The sequence below is a fragment of the Oryctolagus cuniculus genome, chromosome 12 (assembly GCF_051225735.1).
Source record: "Oryctolagus cuniculus isolate XC-2025 breed Fujian yellow rabbit chromosome 12, ASM5122573v1, whole genome shotgun sequence".
NCBI classification, from domain to species: Eukaryota; Metazoa; Chordata; class Mammalia; order Lagomorpha; family Leporidae; genus Oryctolagus; species Oryctolagus cuniculus.
In genome coordinates, this window is record NC_142878.1 from 95,454,416 (window position 1) to 95,473,351 (window position 18,936).

General features: G+C 41.7%; 1 protein-coding gene across 4 annotated transcripts in view; it reads left to right on the forward strand.

The window, feature by feature from the left end:
- The window catches only part of LOC138844720 (protein sidekick-1-like), a 193,819-nt gene that overhangs the window by 90,943 nt on the left and 83,940 nt on the right, over window positions 1–18,936 (forward strand). For 2 of the 4 annotated variants that reach the window (XM_089309499.1, XM_089309501.1), the window contains exon 5: window positions 14,111–14,310. The exons of the other annotated variants lie outside the window; for them this stretch is intronic. The gene's annotated coding sequence lies outside the window, so the exon portion shown is untranslated. Of the gene's footprint in view, window positions 1–14,110; window positions 14,311–18,936 lie in introns of those variants that run through there. 4 annotated transcript variants of the gene reach the window in all.

An 18,936-nucleotide genomic window follows, 5' to 3' on the forward strand; every position in this document is an offset into this window, starting at 1 on the left:
GTCTCTCTTTCTCACTAACTTTGCCGGTCAAAAAAAAAATACTACAAGGATAACCCTGTCTCTCTAGGCCTGGCCATCCCTTGGGCTGCACTTTACAACAGGTGGGAGACTTTGGCTTGTTAGTGCTACCTGTGTGAGAGCAGGTAGAGGGCTCGTACCTGGTATTTTCCTGGACTCTCGGTCTTTATCTTGTTCATGTCTAGCAGCAGTGTTGACTTCTTCCCCCACATCTGGGCAGTGATCCCCATGTCTGTTTTGTGACACAGCTACAGAAAAGGAGAGGCTTGGGTGAGACAAGACCCCAGGGATGGAACAGGATGGGGTGGAGAACAGCCTGAGGTGCTTGGAACATGGAAGCCCTGGGCTCCATGGTGTCTTGGGAGAGGCTGGCTCTGCCTGGGCTCTGGCCTCATTACCCACAGTTCTCAGGAGGCGTGGGCTTCATTCCCAGTAGATTCACCCTTTTGGAGCACCAAGATGCCTCCCAACCTTGGACCTAGTGGTGACCCAAATAGTGACATCAGTTTCCCTCCCTAGAAGATGACCATGCAATGGATGGACAGGAAGACTTTAGGGTGAGAACACTTACCTCCAGCCATCTGAGAATCAGCAGCGTACTGCCTTGGAAATAGGCACTGCTTGTACCAAGCATGCAGGAAGTTGTCATAAAGGGGCCCTCAACCTCCTCCTTACCTTGCTATTACTCTGATATTTCCTCCAGTTCTTCAGCATCTTTAGGCATTTCTAGAGTGTGTGAGTCTCGTGGCTGGGAAAGGAGAGGGGATGGTATGAGTCCAGTTGCTGGCCTTTCTGCAGTGGCCCTTGGAGGCAGCATAGGAGCCCTAACATGACTGAACTTAAAGGAGTCAGACCGTGAGGCCCTAGATCTTCTAATTGGGTGAGTGTCTGTTGCCTTGTCTCCAAGGCAGAAAAGGCCAGCAGGACCCTCCTTGTGTGTGTGTTGGGGGGGGGCTGGACTTGCCATCTGCTGCCTTTCCTGGGCAGAAGTCATCACCCTCTGCTAGAGCTTAGTGAGGACTGTTCTGAGAAGGGTTGTGCTGTCCAAGAGTAGGTGGGCTCTGCCCTCACAGCAGCTGTTGCCTGAAGTGACCTTGACCTGAAGTGACAGGGTCTAGGTGCCTAGCCTGAGAACTGTTAGCTGCTGAGAGCCTTCACCCAGGCGCCCACCCATCCTGGTGCCTCCACATCCCTTAGAGTATGCCCCCTTGTCTACCTGCTTCTCCTGTATGCTTGAAACGCACCGTGCCCCTTCCTTGTCGGCCCCAGAAACTGTGACAGTGACCACACAGCTGTGGCCAATCCTTTGCTCTGTGTCCTGTCAGCTGCTCAGGCAAGATACCTCCCCCCTCCCCTACGTGGCTTGCAATACGTAAGTTATCTGTTAGTAAAGGTGGGTTTTTGATACATTTCCAGAACAATCCCCTGGGGCACTGTTCCAGGTGCTCTGCTGAGCCCACCTCCTAGTCTCTGTGCTTCTGTGCAGTCCTGGGATGATGATGTGAACAGATTCAAGTCCTGCCTCCTCCACCACAAGTCCTCCTCCCAGCACGGAACCAAGGGCAATTAGGTCACTGTGAACTGCAAACCCGCTTGTCCTCCTCTCCCTGGGAGGGGTCCCTGGGTAGCTTCTCAGCCCCTGATGCCCCAGCCATGGCTCCTCCTAGGAGCCTTCTATAAGAGGCCTTTAGCCCAACCATGTGGGACCCAGGGATCTGCTGGACACCTGCCCACAGCCCAGGCAAGGTGCCTCTCACCCCATGGCTACATGCTCTGGAATGTTGCTGAACTGGGCTGGCTCCACCAGCGACAGGGAGGACCTGCAGGCTGCCCCCTGCCCTTGGGAATCCCTGAGCTCTCAGCACCTGCTGTACCTCAACTCTGTCCCTACCAGCCCCCTGAGTTGCTTGTGAGTCACTCAGCTTTGGCCTAATGCCAAATGGGTGGGGGAGGCCTGGTGAGAGGCCATGGACATCAGGGACTGGTGGAACCAGGGCAGCCCCTTGGGGTTCTGTGAAGCAGATCTCCAACTCACCGATATGCAGCCTCCAGTTCTGTAACTGCTCACACTCAGCAGTGATGTGTGCTGCTTCCTGGACCAGCAAGACCTCCAGGTCCCACAGCTCCTTGAAGCTGAAAGGCAAAAATCCCACCATGACACAACCTCAAAGAACCACAGGGAACTGCTCCCCACAGCTCCTGTCCATCAGATCAGAGGAGGTGTCAGCCCCACAGGCAGTGAATGCCTGAAGTCCAGGTCCCAGAATGGTGAACTGTGCAGAGGACAGGGACATGGATAGCCCCACCCCACTTCCCTAGGATGGTCATTCTTCATCCTCCTTTGCCATCCAGCTTTCCTCCCATGACCATCACTGCACCTGTGCAGAAGGCTCCCACCCCACTCCCACCTGTGGGAACCACATGCCCGGTGGGTTCACAGATGGGCTCACCCCACACCCGAATTGAGTGTTCTGCATAGTGCCTGCCCAGACATCCGTGTCCTGACACAGGCTCACACCCAGGGCACACAGGCACCCATGTTCCAGGGTCACTCTGATGAAGCAGCGACATGACTGTATCCACGCTCAGCACACAATGGGCATCACTGAAGACTCAGCCAGCATCACCCTCAGCAGCAGCCCAGAGAGCCCAGGGCCACACACCTGAAAGCAAATGTCCTCAAGTCAGCAGGACATGCAGAGCTGGATCCATCGAGCTCTGCCAAACATGCCTCCTGTCTAGAAAATGAACCCCAGGTCCGTCAGTTACTGGACACATGGAAAGAGGGGGTTTTGGGTTACTGGAAACACTGGTGGCCTCTAACTGCCACAGAACATGGAAAGAGAGGGTTCTGGGTAATGGTAGCTTTGTGGAGTTCTACCAGTCCTGTCCCAGTGGTGCCCTCCCAGCTCAGGAGGGATGAGTGTCAGCCTCCTCATCCTCAGAATAAGCACAACCCTATACTGGGGGCTGCTGTGGTCTTTGCAGGGCTGAGGAAAGAGGGAAGAACTGTGGCAAATGTGCCATGACCTAGCTCTGCCACCACCTTCTGTCAGCTGCTCGATAAATCCCAGCCTTCTGCAGGGCTCTCTACCTGTAACCTGTCCTCTTCCTCCAATACACCTCTGTTTTGAACCAATGTTTTTTTATTATTAATTATTATTATTGTTTTATTTGCAAACAAGTGCAACGAGAAAAAGAAGGAGAGAGATTTTTCTAACCTCTGGTTTACTCCTCAAATGGCTGCAACAGCTAGGTCTCAGCCAGGCGTTCTGTACTCTTACATGGGTGGCAGGGACTCGAGAACGTGGGTCATCCTCTGCTACCTTCCCATCACATTAGCTGGGAGCCGAACTGGAAGAGGAGCAGCCAGGATTCAAACCAGCCCTCCAGTATGGGATGCCCATTTCCCAAGCAGTAGTTTAATCTGCTATGCCGTTGCTACCCCTTGTAACAACTTTCAAAGCCTTGGCATTTTGAATTTTAGTTAGTGCAGTGGGTTCCCCCCCACACACCTCACCCAGCTCCCTGAGTTCAGTCTGTGCCCGCCCCTGCAGTAAGCAGGACTCCCCAGGCTACAAACTTCTGACACAGGACAGGTCTCAGCCCTGCTGATCCATTCTGTGTCCTCCCACTCTGCTCCTGTCCTGTTCCTCTGTGGTGCTGTCAGCACTGATCATCAGAGAGTTTTCCCGGGATGACAGAGAAGGGAGCAGATGGCCGAGCATGGCCTTCCTTCTTTGTGTCCTGTGTCGGCCCCACCTAGTCTGTCTGTGGGAGGAACAAGGCCCCTGCCCTGGGTGCAGGTAAGTGGTTGAGAGATGAAACACTGATTTCAGCACCGATACTGGACACACATGCAAGTAATACTGAAGCCAATGCTGCCAACAAGGAAGTGTGGGGGAGGGGCAGGAGCACCCGGGAGAGCTAGGTACTGGGGAGACCACCAGGGAATGCTAGGGATCCCTGTCACCAGTAGCAGCTCAGGCTCCTCTAATGCCATGCTTCTCCAGATCACCTCTGGCCCCTGCAGAAGTGTGAAGGGCCTGGTGGGTTTCGTCCAGCTTTGTGGGCTTGCTCCTGCTGCATTCCAGCAGCCTCTGCTCTTCCCAACAAAGCAGAGCCTGAACTTCACTCCCCTGTGGAGTGAGCATGTGTGTTTGTGTGTCTGTCTGTCTGTGTAAGCATATATGTATGTCCTAGCTGTGTGGGTTCTGCTCCAGCTGGGCCTGGCTGCTCCACACATGAGTATACAAGTCCTTTCACTGTCACCAGTGGCATGAGTCTGGCATCAGAGTTGCTGTGGGAAACCATGAGGGAAATGGCACAAAGCCAATAGAATAAGGAAGCCGGTATAAAGCCAAAAATATAAATATAAGTAAAATGAGGACTGTAAATGGTGAGTTGAAGCAGTATAGATAAAAAAAAAAGGGATATCTGGTTACAGTTATTCTTGAATCAAGCATAAAACCAAGAGTGTAACTTGGTAAATGTATACATATACCCAAAAGAAAATGTAACACACAAAATAAAAATTAAAAAACAGAATGGTGGGCTAGTATGGGAAAACAGGTTCCTAGCAACAGAACCAGTTTTATTCAGTTTGTGGCAGCCAAAACCAGCCAGTGAACAGTTGTCTAGCATTTATCTTTTTTTAAAGAAGTACCCCAGGCAAATCCATTTTTAATAACTGAGTTCCCTTTGTACTAAAAAGGCTTAAATTTACTATTCCCTCATCAATATATCATAAGTGGAGGTGTTCTCTACCTTTTTAAGATTAAAATATCAGATGGAAACTTTTTTCTGTATTAAGGTACGTGATGGCAAAAGTTGATGAAAGAGAAATGAGAAGGAAATTGAAAAACTGGGAGTCCATAAGGGAAATGGCATAAAGCTGAAAGGGTAAGGAGCCAGCACAAAGCCAAAACTATAAGTAAAATGAGGACTCTCAATAGTGAGTTGAAGCACTGAAGAATTTTTTTTTAAAAAAGAAACCCGATATCTGATTACATTTATACATAAATAACCATATAACAAAGATTGTCACTTGGGAAATTTATACATACATCCAAAGCAAAATGTAACACACAGAATAAATAACACAACTAAAATGGTGGACTAGTATGGGAAAAGAGGTTTTTAGCCACAGAACCGGTTTCATCCAGTTTGTTGTAGCCAAAACCTGGCAATGAACTGTCCTCTCGTATTTGTTTTTCTTACAGAAGTACCTGAGGCAAACCCATTTTCAATAACCCTCTGTACTAAAAAAAGGCTTACATTTACTATGGCCACATGCAAATATCAGAAGTGGAGCTGTTCTCTGCCTTTTTGAGGTTAAAAGGTCAGACGTGGGGAACTTTTTCTATATTAAGGTACACTATGGTAAATGTGTTGTTGCTGATGAAAGAGAAATAAGAAGTAAATTGAAAAAATGGGAATCCATAAGGGAAATGGCACAAGGCTGAAAGGATAAGGAAGCCAGCATGAAGCCAAAAATACAAGTAAAATGAGGACTCTCAATGGTGAGTTGAAACAGTCCAGAAATTTAAAAAAAAGGACCAGATACCAATTACATGAATTCCTAAATAAAGCATAAAGCCAAAAATGGAACTTGATAAATTTATAAAACTATCCACAATAAAATATAACCTCCAGACACACAAAATCCAGAATGGTGGATTTTATGGGAAAATTGGTTCCTAATAGCAGAGGTGGTTTTATCCAGTTTGTGCCAGGCAAAACCAGCTAATGAATAGTCCTCTAGGAATCCTGGTTTGCTTGTTTGTTTGTTTGTTTGCTTTGACAGGCAGAGTGGACAGTGAGAGAGAGACAGAGTGAAAGGTCTTCCTTTTCCGTTGGTTCACCACCCAATGGCCGTTGCGGCCAGTACACCGCGCTGATCCGAAGCCAGAAGCCAGGTGCTTCTCCTGGTCTCCCATGGGGTGCAGGGGCCTAAGCACTTGGGGCATCCTCCACTGCCTTCCTGGGCCACAGCAGAGAGCTGGACTGGAAGAGGAGCAACTGGGACTAGAACCCGTTGCCCATATAGGATGCTGGTGCTGCAGGTGTGGCGGTCCCTGGACAGCTTTTTTTCTATATTAAGTTTTACTATGGCAGATATGTTGTTGTTGATGAAAAAAAAAAAACTAAGTAAATTTTAAAAAACCAGAATCCATGAGCAGAATGGCATACAGCCAAAAGAATAAGGGAGCCGTTGTGATGCCAAAAATATAAATAAAATGTGGACTGTAAGTGGTGACTTGAAGCAGTCCTGAATTTTTTTTTTAAAAAAGAGTGAATATCCAGTTACATAAATTCCTCCATTGAGCATAAAACCAAGAATGTCACTTGATAAATTTACCCAATATATAATGTATATTATATTTTATATATGTATATAAATAGATATTCTGTATAATAATATATGAAATATAACATACTAAATAAATTAAAAAGAATAAAACATAATTTTTGTATGGGAACATCAGTACCTAGCAGCAGGTTTTATAAATTTTGTGCCGTTCAAAACCAGCCAATAAACAGTGCTGTAGCATTCCTGGTTTTTAAAAGAAGTACCTGAGGCAAACCCGTTGTCAATAACTGTGAATTCCCTCTACTTAATCTTCAAATTTATTTTTACACATATATTTATCAGAGGTATTATCTGTATTAAGGTATGCTTATTCCTTCTGAACTGAAAAGACTTAGTTTACTTTTCCCAAAAATATATATGAGAAGGGTCGCTGTTCTCTTTCTGGGGACTAAGTGTCATTTGTAGTCAGGATTTTTCTGCATTAAGGTATACAATGGCAAATACATTATATTGATGAAAGAAAACTAAATATGGAAATCTAAAACAACAGAATTTAATTAGGAGAAGCCATACAGTTGAAAGAATAAGGCAGCCAGTGTGAAGCCAAAAATATAAATAAAATGAGGACTCTGAAATGTGAGTTGAAGCAGTCCAGAAATTTTAAATAAAGAGCTGATATCCAATCACATGAATTGTTAAATCAAGCAAAAACCAAGAATGTAACTTGGTAAATTTATAAGAATATCTAAAACAAAATTGAACACAGAAAACAGAAAAAGCAGTGTGAACTAGTATTAGAAAATGGTTCACAGCAACAGAAGTGGATCTATGCAGTTTCTGCCAGCCAAAAACAGCCAATGAACAGTCCTCTAGATTTTCTGATTTTTTTAAAAGTAGTACCTGAGGCAAACCCATTTACAACCCCTAAATACCTCTGTGCTAAAAAGGCTTAAATTTTACTTTTTGCATATATATGTGTGTATATATATATATATATATATATATATATAATGGATATTATATATATGAAGTGTAAGTGCTCTTTGTCTTTTGGGGAATTAATGTCAGATATGGGCAGCTTTTTTCTGTATTAAGGTATGCTATGGCAAATGTGTTGTTGTGAAAGAAACAAATAAGAAGTGGTTTTATCCAGTTTGTGCAATCCAAAACCAGCCAACGAACAGTCCTCTAGAATTCCAGTTTTTTAAAAAGAAATACGTGAGGTAAACCCATTTTCAGTAACTGTGAATTAACTTCTGTGGTAAAAAAAGTCTTAAATTTACTTTTCGCACATACTTATATCAGAAGTGGAGGTATTCTTTGGCTATTTGAGAAAGTTTCAGATGTGGAAAACTTTTTTCTGTATTAAGGTACACCATATCAAATATACTGTTGTTGATGAAGGAGATATAAGAAGTAAATTTAAAAAATGAGAATCCATGAGGGAAAGGACACAAACCTGAAAGAATAAGGGAGCAATTGTGAAATCAAAAATATAAATAAAATGAGGACTCTAAATGGTTACTGAAAGCAGTCCAGAAATTATTTTTTAAAAATAGAGCTGATAAATTACATGAATTCCTAAATCAAGCAAAAAATTAAGAATGTTACTCAGTAAATTTATAAAAATATCCAAAACAAAATCTAACACACAAAATAAAAAGAAAACAGATGCGGACTAGTATGGGAAGATCACTTCCTGGCAACAGTACTGGTTTTATCCAGCTTGTGCTGGCAAAGACTAGCCAATGAACAGTCCTCTAGCATTCTAGTTCATTTAAAAGAATTATTTGAGGCAAACCCATTTTCAATAACTGTGAATTTCTTCTGAACAAAAAAGGCCTAAACTTACTTTTCCCAAATATGCATATCAGAAGTGGAGATGTTCTCTGTTTTGGGAATAAATGTCCGATGTGGTCAACGTTTTTCCGCATTAAGGTAGACTGTGGCAGTTTTGTTTTGTTAATGAAAGGAAACTAAATAAATAAATTTATAAAACTGTATTCCATGACAGAAATGTCATACAGCCAAAAAATAAGGAAGCCTGCATGAATACAAAATATAAATAAAATGAGTACTCTAAATGGTGACTAGTCCCAATCAGTGAATTTTTAGTAAAAAAGACTGGGTATTCAATTACATGTATTATTTCATCGAGCATAAATCCAAAAATGTAACTCAGCAAATTTATAAAAATATCGAAAATATAATGTAACACACACACACACACATGCAGACACACTCACACACAAAAGAATTGTATACTCATATGGGAGAATCGGTTCCTAGCAATAGAACTGGTATTATTCAGTTTGTGCCAGCAAAAGCCAGGCAATGAACAGTCCTCTAGCATTCCAGATTTCTTTTAAAAGAATTAACTGAGGAAAACCCGTTTTTAATAACTTTGAATTCCTTCTGAACTAAGAAGGCTTATATTTACTTTTCGCAAATGTATACATTAGAAGAAGAGGTATTCTCTGTCTTTTTTGGGAATAAAAATTGTAGGCTAGAATGGGAAAATCTGTTCCTGGCAGCAGAAGTGGTTTTATCCAATTTGTACCAGAAAAACACCACCCCATGTACAGTCCTCTAGCGCCCCTTTTCTTTTAAAGGAAGTACCTAAGGGACACCCATTTTTAATACTGAAAATTTCTTCTGAATTAAAATGATTTAAATCTACTTTTTCCATATATATTTACACACATACATCAGACATGTAGGTATTCTATGCCATATTGAGAATAAAATCTCAGATGTGGGTGGCTCTTTTTTATATTAATGTATACTACAGTAACTGTGAATTCCATCTAAACTAGGAAGGCTTGAGTTTTGTTTTCCCCATATATATATATATATATATATATATATAAAATATTTCACAATGTATCATAAGATATAGTATATCATACAAGTACATTGAATCATAAGCATGATATAATTATTCCAATGGATGCAAAAAATCATTCAGTGAAATTCAACACCCATTCCTGTTTCATAAAAAAAGATAGTTCAATATAATAAAGGTAATATATGACAACTCTCAGTCACTGTCCTATTGAATGAGGGAAAATCGAATGCATTTCCTCTAAGATCTGGAACCACACTAGGATATATATTTATTGTTGCTGCTCTTCTTCAATATAGTATTGGAAATTTTAGCCAGAGCCATTTGGAAAGAGAAAGAGTACAAATAGAAAGGAGAAGCTCAAACTATTCCTTCTCAGATGATATGATTCTATATGATGAAAAACCTAAAGACTCCTCAAAAACACATTAGAACTGACAAATTCTGTAAAGTCACAGGATACAATCAACACACAAAACAAGTTACATTTTTATACACCAATAATTAACTCCCTGTGGAAAGAATGAAAAAAGCAATCCCATTCAGGAGAACTACCAAAAAATGCCTGGGAGCAAATTAAACCTGGTAAGTGAACGACCTCTGCAATGCACATTACAAAAAACTGAAGAAAGAAATTGAAAAAGACACAGAAAATGCAAAGACTGCTCATATTCATGGATTGTAAAAAGTAATTTAAAACTTTCCATATTACCCAAAGTAATTTACAGGGTCAGTGCTTCCTCATGAAAATATTTATGACATTTTTCACAATTGTGTTAAAAACAATACTAAAATTCATGTCTAAGCACAATAGATTCAGCAAAGGCAGAACAAACTTGAACAAAAAGAACAAAGCTGGAGGAATCACAAGACAAGATTTCAAGGTGTACTCCAGGACTATTGTAAACAAAACAGCATAGTGCTAGCATAAAAAGAGACACAAAGATGAATAGGATAGAACGGGAGATTCCAGAAACTAATCCATGTATCTACTAATAATTGATCTTTTGACAAAAGTGCTGAAAGTACGTGTACTCTTTCTTCAATAAATGGTGCTGGGGAAACTGAATCCCCTTATACAGAAGATTAAGATTGACCCCTACTTTTTATCCCATACAAAAATCAACTTTTATGATGTGATAAATGTGACCCCCATGGAGTTTATTCAGGCAGCACCTCCAAGGATTTTATCCTCCCCAGGGAGAAAGGAATGCTGGTCTACTACAGACTGCTTTCCTGAAATGAGTTACCAAATATTTCTATTGTAAATGTATTGTTTAATTTGGAAACTCATGGAGTTTGAATCCTATTTACTCAGTGTTTCCTGGCTTCCTTCAATTGCAAGCCACTCTATACTTCTCCCACTGTAAAAGCATATCTTTGCTACTTCCTTCCCCAAATATATATTTACTTTTGAACCATATTTTAAGCTTTTATTCCAAGAATTTTGTTACATTAAAATTATATGGCAGAGCCATCCTTTTGGTGCAGCGATTTATACCAAGGCCAGCATCCGATGTCATAGCACTGATTTGAGTTCCAGATGCTCTGCTTCTGACCCACCTCCCTGTACATGTGCCTGGGAAATCAGCAAAAGATGACACAAGTGCTTTGGCCCCTGCGACCAATGTGGGCTACCTGGTTGGACTTCCTTGCTCCCGGCGACAGTCTGTCCCAGTTCATGCTGTTGGAGCCATTTCAGGAGTGAACCGGGGCTGGTGCTGTGGTACAGCAGGTTAAAGCCCTGGCCTGAAACACTAGCATCCCATATGGATTCCAGTTCTAGTCCTGTCTGGTCCACTTCTGATCCAGCTCTCTGCTATTACCTGGGAGAGCAGCAGCAGATGTCCCAAGTCCTTGGGCCTTTGCACCCGCATGGGAGACCCAGAAGAAGTTCCTGGGCCCTAGCATTGGATCAGCATAGCGCCAGCCATTGCAGCCAACTGGGGAGTGGACCAGCAGATGGAAGACCTCTATCTCTCTCTGTAACTCTGCCTTTCAAATTAATAAAAGAAATCTAAAAAAAAAGAGTGCACCAAAGGATGTTCTCTTCATCACGGGAATCTTTTTATATTTTTTTATTTAGTAAATATAAATTTCCAAAGTACAGTTAATGGCTTACAATGGCTTCCCCCCCAATAATTTCCCTCCCACTCGCACCCCTCCCATCTCCCACTCCCTCTCCCATTCCATTCACATCAAGATTCATTTTCAATTCTCTTTATATACAGAAGATTGATTTAGTAGATATTAAGTAAAGATTTCATCAGTTTGCACCCACACATAAACACAAAGTGTAAAATACTGTTTGAGTACTAGTTATAGCATTACTTCATATTGGACAACACACTAAGGACAGATCCCACATGAGAAGTAAGTACACAATGACTCCTGTTGTTGACTTACCAATTTGACACTCTTGTTTGTGGCGTCAGTAATCTCCCTAGGCTCTAGTCATGAGTTGCCAAGGCTATGGAAGCCTTTTGAGTTCACTGACTTCGATCTTATTCAGACCGGGTCATAGTTAAAGTGGAAGTTCTCTCCTCCCTTCAGAGAAAGGTACCTCCTTCTTTGATGGCCCCGTTCTTCCCACTGGGATCTCACTCGCAGAGATCTTTCATTTAGGTCTTCTTTTTTTTTTTTCCAGGGTGTCTTGGCTTTCCATGCCTGAAATACTCTCATGGGCTCTTCAGCCATATCCGAATGCCTTAAGGGCTGATTCTGAGGCCAGAGTGCTATTTAGGACACCTGCTTTCTACTAGTCTGCTGTGTATCCCGCTTCGCATGATGGATCATTCTCCACAAAATAAAGAGAAAATACTAAAATAGATAAAGTATTACATTGTACATCAACAGTCAGGACAAGAGCTGATCAAGTCACTGTTTCTCATAGTGTCCACTTCACTACAACAGGTTTCCCCTTTGGTGCTCAGTTAGTTGTCGCCGATCAGGGAGAACATATGATATTTGTCTCTTTGGGACTGGCTTAATTCACTCAGCACAAATTATTGACAAATGATGTTATCTTTGTTTAAGAAAGAACTCTATAACCACTGGAATCACCTCCTTGAAAATTAGTCCTTTTCATAGGAATGAAGTTTATGTCAGCAAAGGTTGTAAATCATAAATCGATTAACCATTTATTCAGCATGGGATTCCTGATTGGTGAGGAATTGATCTAGAAAAATTCAAAGGTCATTTCCCACTGCAGGATTCATTGGGCTCAGATGTCCATTCAGCGTTCTTGCAGTATCTGGGGCCAATGAAGATACGATGCTATTTGTAGAATTTCACATGATAAAGGCACAGAGTGATGACGATGAGTATCAACTCACATTCTTCCTATTTCCAAGAAGCTGAAACACAAAAGACCAAATGGACGGGTTTTGCTGAACACATATTTTATGCTGCTAACTATGTGTGTATAGGATACTTCGTGCTTGCTCACACATAAAACTTGTTTGGATGGATAAGACTGTTCAAGGGCTCACAAATATGTTGATTCTCATGTTTCTTCATTTCAGAAAAAGGAATTTCATGTTTAAAAGTAAAAGCATCAGGACATTGTTCTTCTGTAAACAGATATCCATTTTGTAGCTGATTAGGCACATTGCTTAATGAAATCACTTCTAAATCTCATGAGGCAATAGAAACTTTTGAAGCCAATCTGTCAAACAGCTCTTAATCCTACAAACCAGAATGCATCAAAGTAAATTATCCATAGGAGGTGTATCTAAGGGAAAATGTAATTTTAAATTATCATGAAAATATCAGTCTATAAATCACAGAGATTTGATTTTACAAAACAAGAACCACTACATTTTCCATTGCAGTAGTCATTAGTCTGTCTGAAGTTGTGTGATGAATAAAATTGGATATGCCAAGAAACTTACCCATGGCTTCCAACTAAAAGTGAGAAATTGATGTGAGTTGGGTGAAACTTCACAAAGAAGTAAAGAACATCTGTAAGTTAGTGTTGAAACTTTTCTCTAAGAAAATGCATGGAAGCGTTTTTGATTGATTTTATCCTCTGGTTGGCACAGCTGCCTCTTAGGATGTCCTGAAATCTGGCCGATATAGAAGAGAAAAGTCCATTACACACACTGCTACCTGCCCCTATCTGGAGTAGGGGCTCTCCCTATTCCTGTCTCTGATTTTCCCTGGAGGGATGTTCACAGAAAGAGACCCAAGCTGATGACTCACTCACCACAGGAGCCATGACCACAAATTTAAGAAGCAATAGAATGACTTCTAGAAACCACTTCATGCAGTATAGTTGCCACAAACTCAGATTAATTAGAGTTTTAAGAACTCCAACATTTCTCCACCTATGAATCCTTTGATAGATTAATTGCTATTTAGGGAGGGTGGAGCCCAATCAGTATTTCTATCCTCCTCAGTGTTTACATTTTATGTTATACCTGACCTGAACATTTATCCTATATATATTTTTTAAAAATCAATTCACAAAGAAAGATTAGGTAGCAAGAAGTTACAGGAACAGATTAAGAATTCAGAAAAGTGGATCAGCTGTCCCAAAGGGACTTGTTAAGTTCTATTTGTAGGATTTAACTAGAGTAAAAACAAGGAAGGAATATTCTGATCAGAAAACAATCTCTGTTCTTTAATTTCTAGTGATTTTGTGCCCAAGGGGGCAAAGTGTTCTCAAGATCCCCTAAGGCCTATGACTACAACTATTTTTGATTCCTTCTGAAAATACCTGACACTTTTTTTTTTGTTGTTGTTGTTGTTTTAAATTTCAGAGACTACAACTGATCTCATCTGATGGTGATTTTGTGTATTGATTTTTCTTTTGTTCTTTTATTTAAAATCATTTTCATATATAAAGGAAGCAGAGTATAATTTCCTAAATTTATCTTAATTTGTGTAACAGCCAGCTGAGAAGTAATAATTGGATTATTTTTTGCCCTTAGAGAGGTCACTGACAGACCATCTGCAATAGGCTTTTGCTTCTCACACCGGTTGAGGAGACCTTGTTGAAGTCCAGACTGTACTCTCAAGTACTGGAGTGATGCTACTCCTTCATACTGATGTCCAAGGGCACGGTGACTTCACAGGAACCATCACTGTTACCTGATGTTCCAACATTAAACATACAAACTCATTGGCTAAACTTTCTTCCGTGTCTCATTTTAACGTATTTAAAGTTCCCATGCGTCTCTTATGCTATTTTACCAGAATTTCTATTTTGTTTGATATTTAAAATGCTACATTTGGTTTATTAAATTATTATTGAAATATTTGTATTTATGTCCACTTTTGAGACTTATACAATGAATTATATTTCTTCTTTCCATTTATGCTTTTGGTATCAGTATTATACAACAAACCAGACTGCTGTCCCTTTTGTTCTCAAAAGGTTTACATAATATGAAAATGAGCAGTTCTTTGAACACTGAGAATGTGTCTTCTAAAAATACATGGTTTTATGTCTTATAGTTATAGGAGAACTATGGTCACCAATGTGGTATTTTTTAATGTTTATTATTTGGATTTTCTATTTTTACAGAAGGAAGTTCAATATGTGCTAGTATTGGCGTTTAACCTAGAAGTTAAGATACCGCTGGGGACCCCCACATCCCATATAAGAGTGCCTGAGTCAAGTGCTGGATCCATTCTCAGTTTCAGTTTCCTAATAATGTGCACTCTGGGTGGCAGCAGATCGTAACTAGGTTAGTTATGTCCTTGCCACCTATGTGGGAGAACCACAGACTTCTCAGCTCCTGGATTCAGTTAGTTGTTGCAAACATTTTGTGGAATGAACCAGCAGAAGACAGCGTACTTGTGCTCGCTCGCTCTCGCTCGCTCGCTCCCTCCCTCCCTCCCCCCTCCCTCCCTGCCTCCCTCTTTGTCTTTACAAGTTAAATCAAAAATAGTAAGTTTATATTTTAAGATAAATTTTGTTCATGGTATTCTGTTATTACTTTTAAAGTCCTATGTTTTGGCTACATAACTTTTTGTTACTAGCTTTGTATTTACAGGCCTTTCTCCTATTTTAATGTGATGAATCACCTATTTCACTGCCATCACTGTTCAAAAAATGTTCTTTTATCTGAAAGAGGGCTAAGATAGAGTGGAGAGAGATACATAGACCCACACACGTAGATACACATCTTTCATGCACTGGGTCACTCCCCAAATACCTGAGCAAAGTTAGTCATGCAAAAGCCAGCAGCTAGGAAGTCCGTTTAGGTCTCCCACATTGGTGGCAGGAGCCCAAGTACTTGGGCAATTATCTGCTGCCTCATAGGAAATTTTGGCAGGAAACTCGATAGGAAGCAGAGAGCATTTTTCTAGGTCCCATTGTGAAAGTTGGGTTTGCTGATCTTTTCATTTTAATGCCTTTTTAAAATAAATGAGCATTAAAACTGCACTCTTGTGTGTACATATTGATAATTGTTACATCTTCTTGATGGACTATCACCTTTATTTCATATAGTGCCTCTTCATACCAATTAATGCTTTTTGCCTTCTATAAACATAAATGTGACTACTTGCTTTATATTTATATTGGTGCATCAACTTTTCAGTATTTGCATGAGGAGGCAGGTGTTTACGGTAGTGACTGAGCTGTTCAAATGTCAGTGTTCCATATTGGACTACATGGGTTTGACATCCAGCTCCCGACTCCAGCTACTTGCTAAAGGAGACTCTAGGAGGCAGCAGTGATGAATCAAGTAATTGTCTTCTGTGAGAAACTTGGATTGAGTTTCTGGCTCCTGGCTTTGGCTCAGCTCAGTCCTGTCTATTGCAATTTGAAATGTGAACAAGCAGATGGCAGCTCTCTTTTCTGTCTCAGAAAGACCTGAAATACTTTCTGAAGGTTTTATGTATTTTACTACCAATTTGAGAATAAACTTCAGCAGAATGAAGTGCATTCTAGTGGACATTTGTCAGTGTGTCTGGATCCTTCTACAACTCAAATAAGAACCAGTGATATTTATAGTCTTACAAATATCCTATTCTTGAATAAACTATTATGTGACTAATTTATAAAATACATGCCAATTCACTTCAATAATATCGATATTTTAAATAGATTTCACTCTAGATAATAATTTTTAAATAAGGTAAAATTATGTTTAATAGTAGAGTCATTCTAAAAATATGACTTTAATGTGACTAGCTTTCTTTTAACTCTCTTTTGGATCTGATGCAAACAAGCAAGATTTTATGACTATTACATGTGGTGCTTTAAAAATGCTGAGACTTTTACTTGATTTTAATTAGTTAATGGTTTTATAGTAGGTAATGTTACCATAAAGATTGTATTTATTTTTTACTTTAAAATAAAGATTATTTATTTGAGAGGCAAAATGAAAGAAAGAGGGAAAGACAGAGAATGCAGTCTTCCATCTGCTGTTTCACTCCGCATAGGCCCGCAATAGCCAGAGAAGGGCCGATCCAAAGCCAAGAGCGAGGAGCTTCTTCCGGGTCTCCCTCATGGGTTCAGTGGGCTATCTCCCACTGTTTCTCAGGCCATTAGCAGGGCGCTGGATCAGAAGTGCAGCAGCTGGGACTCAGGTGCACAGCAGCTGGCATCTCAGGTGGATGCTTACCCTGCTATGCTGCAGGGTCGGCCACCGGATTACATTTCTAACACAAAGTGATTAGCATGCCGTTAGTGCAGCATGGTTCAGCATCATTTTCAGTGGGTTCTTCTGGAAATATTTAGCAGAACAAATGCTTCTGGTAAATTTAGCAACTATAATCTTAAATTTCAATGACAGAAATTCAAAATATAAAAATCATGAAAATGAGAAAACATTATAAAATTGACTAAATATATATATATATATATTTGAAGCAACAGTCTATTAACCAACAGTTCGATGTAGAGCAAAATTTTTGAAAATAAGCTTTTTTTTTTTTTGACAGGCAGAGTGGACAGTGAGAGAGAGAGAGAGAAAGGTCTTCCTTTGCCGTTGGTTCACCCTCCAATGGCCGCCGCACTGCGGCTGGCGCACCGCGCTGATCCGATGGCAGGAGCCAGGAGCCAGGTGCTTTTCCTGGTCTCCCATGGGGTGCAGGGCCCAAGCACCTGGGCCACCCTCCACTGCACTCCTTGGCCACAGCAGAGGGCTGGCCTGGAAGAGGGGCAACCAGGACAGAATCTGGCGCCCCGACCGGGACTAGAACCCGGTGTGCCGGCGCCGCAAGGCGGAGGATTAGCCTAGTGAGCCGCGGCGCCGGCGAAAATAAGCTTTTAAACAAATAAAGCATTCACTTAACTATCTACTGATTAAAGACACCATAGCTAAAATGCTGTTGAGTGGGTTTCCCCTTGTGTGCTTCTGCCCCCTCTTCAATCTTTTTCTGCTTCTTTTTCCTCTTCTTTGTCCTCTTCCCTCTTCTTTTGGTTTCTCCTCATTTTTAAAACCAGTTTATTGTATGTCTCCAGTCTCTGAATATAGTTTGTTTTTTCATCACCATCATCATAGGTGATCTGTGTTTTCCTTCACTCCTTCGAAAATTCCCACTTATCTGGTTCCCATTGACTTTATCTGCTGTGGGCTCTGTAGGCTTCAGTGATAATTTTCTTGCTTATCAAACAGCTTCATCAAGTTCAGTATATTCACTTTTAGGATCATGAGTTTCCTTCTGTTTCATTTCCTTTGAAGGTTTATGGTGGCATGAATTGGGTGTTCACTCATTTGCTTTCAGGATTATCAAAGTCAGTATCTTCGGGGCCATTGCCATGGCTCATTTGGTTAATCCTCCACCTGCAACGCTGGCATCCCATATGGACACCGGGTTCTAGTCCTGGTTGCTCCTCTTCCAGTCTAGCTCTCTGCTGTGGGCAGTGGAGGATGGCCCAAGTGCTTGGGCCCCTGCACCCACATGGGAGACCAGGGAGAAGCTCCTGGATCCTGGCTTTGGTTCGGCATAGCTCCAGCCGTAGCGGCCATTCGGGGAATGAACCAAAGGAAGGAAGATCTTTGTCTCTCTCTTTCACTGTCTATGATTCTACCTGTCAAATAATAAAAAAAAGACAATATCTTAAAATAAAAACCAAAACCTGGGGCTGGCGCCGTGGTTCACTTGGGTAATAGCCTGGGGCCGGCACTGGGTTCTAGTTGTGGTTGCTCCTCTTCCAGTCCAGCTCTCTGCAGTGGCCCAGGAGGGCAGTGGAGGATGGGCGAAGTGCTTGGGTCCCTGCACCCGCATGGGATACCAGGAGGAATCACCTGGCTCCTGGTTTCGGATCGACACAGCGCCAGCCGTAGTGGCCATTTCTGATTATAAAATTATTAATACTCACTGTAACTTCTTTTTATAAGTTGATTTTTAGAAGCAAGGCATTGGTGCAGTGATTAAGTCACTATTTGGGAGTATGCATCCATATCACACCGTCCAGTATGAGTCCTGGGTTTCTGCTTCCAATCAGGGTTCCTGCTGATGTTCACTCTTGGGGTGGCAGGTAATGGCTCAAGCACTTGAGTCCTTGCCAAGCATATAGAAAAACCAGATTGCATTCTAGGCTCTTGGCTTTGGCCTAGCCCAGCCCTAACTGTTGTCGGCATTTGGGAAATAAACTAATGGAGAAAAGGCAGACTGGGCAGCAGCATGGTGAGCCCCAGGGAGCTGCCCAACAGCCTCGGGCAGACCATGCCACCCAGCAGCAGCAAGACGCTGCTGGCCGCGCAGCCCGGCCAGCCCAAGGACAGCCAGGTCAGCCTGCAGTGGGAGAGCTACGGGAAGCACTTCCTGGACATCCCCAACCGCTGGCAGCCCTGCC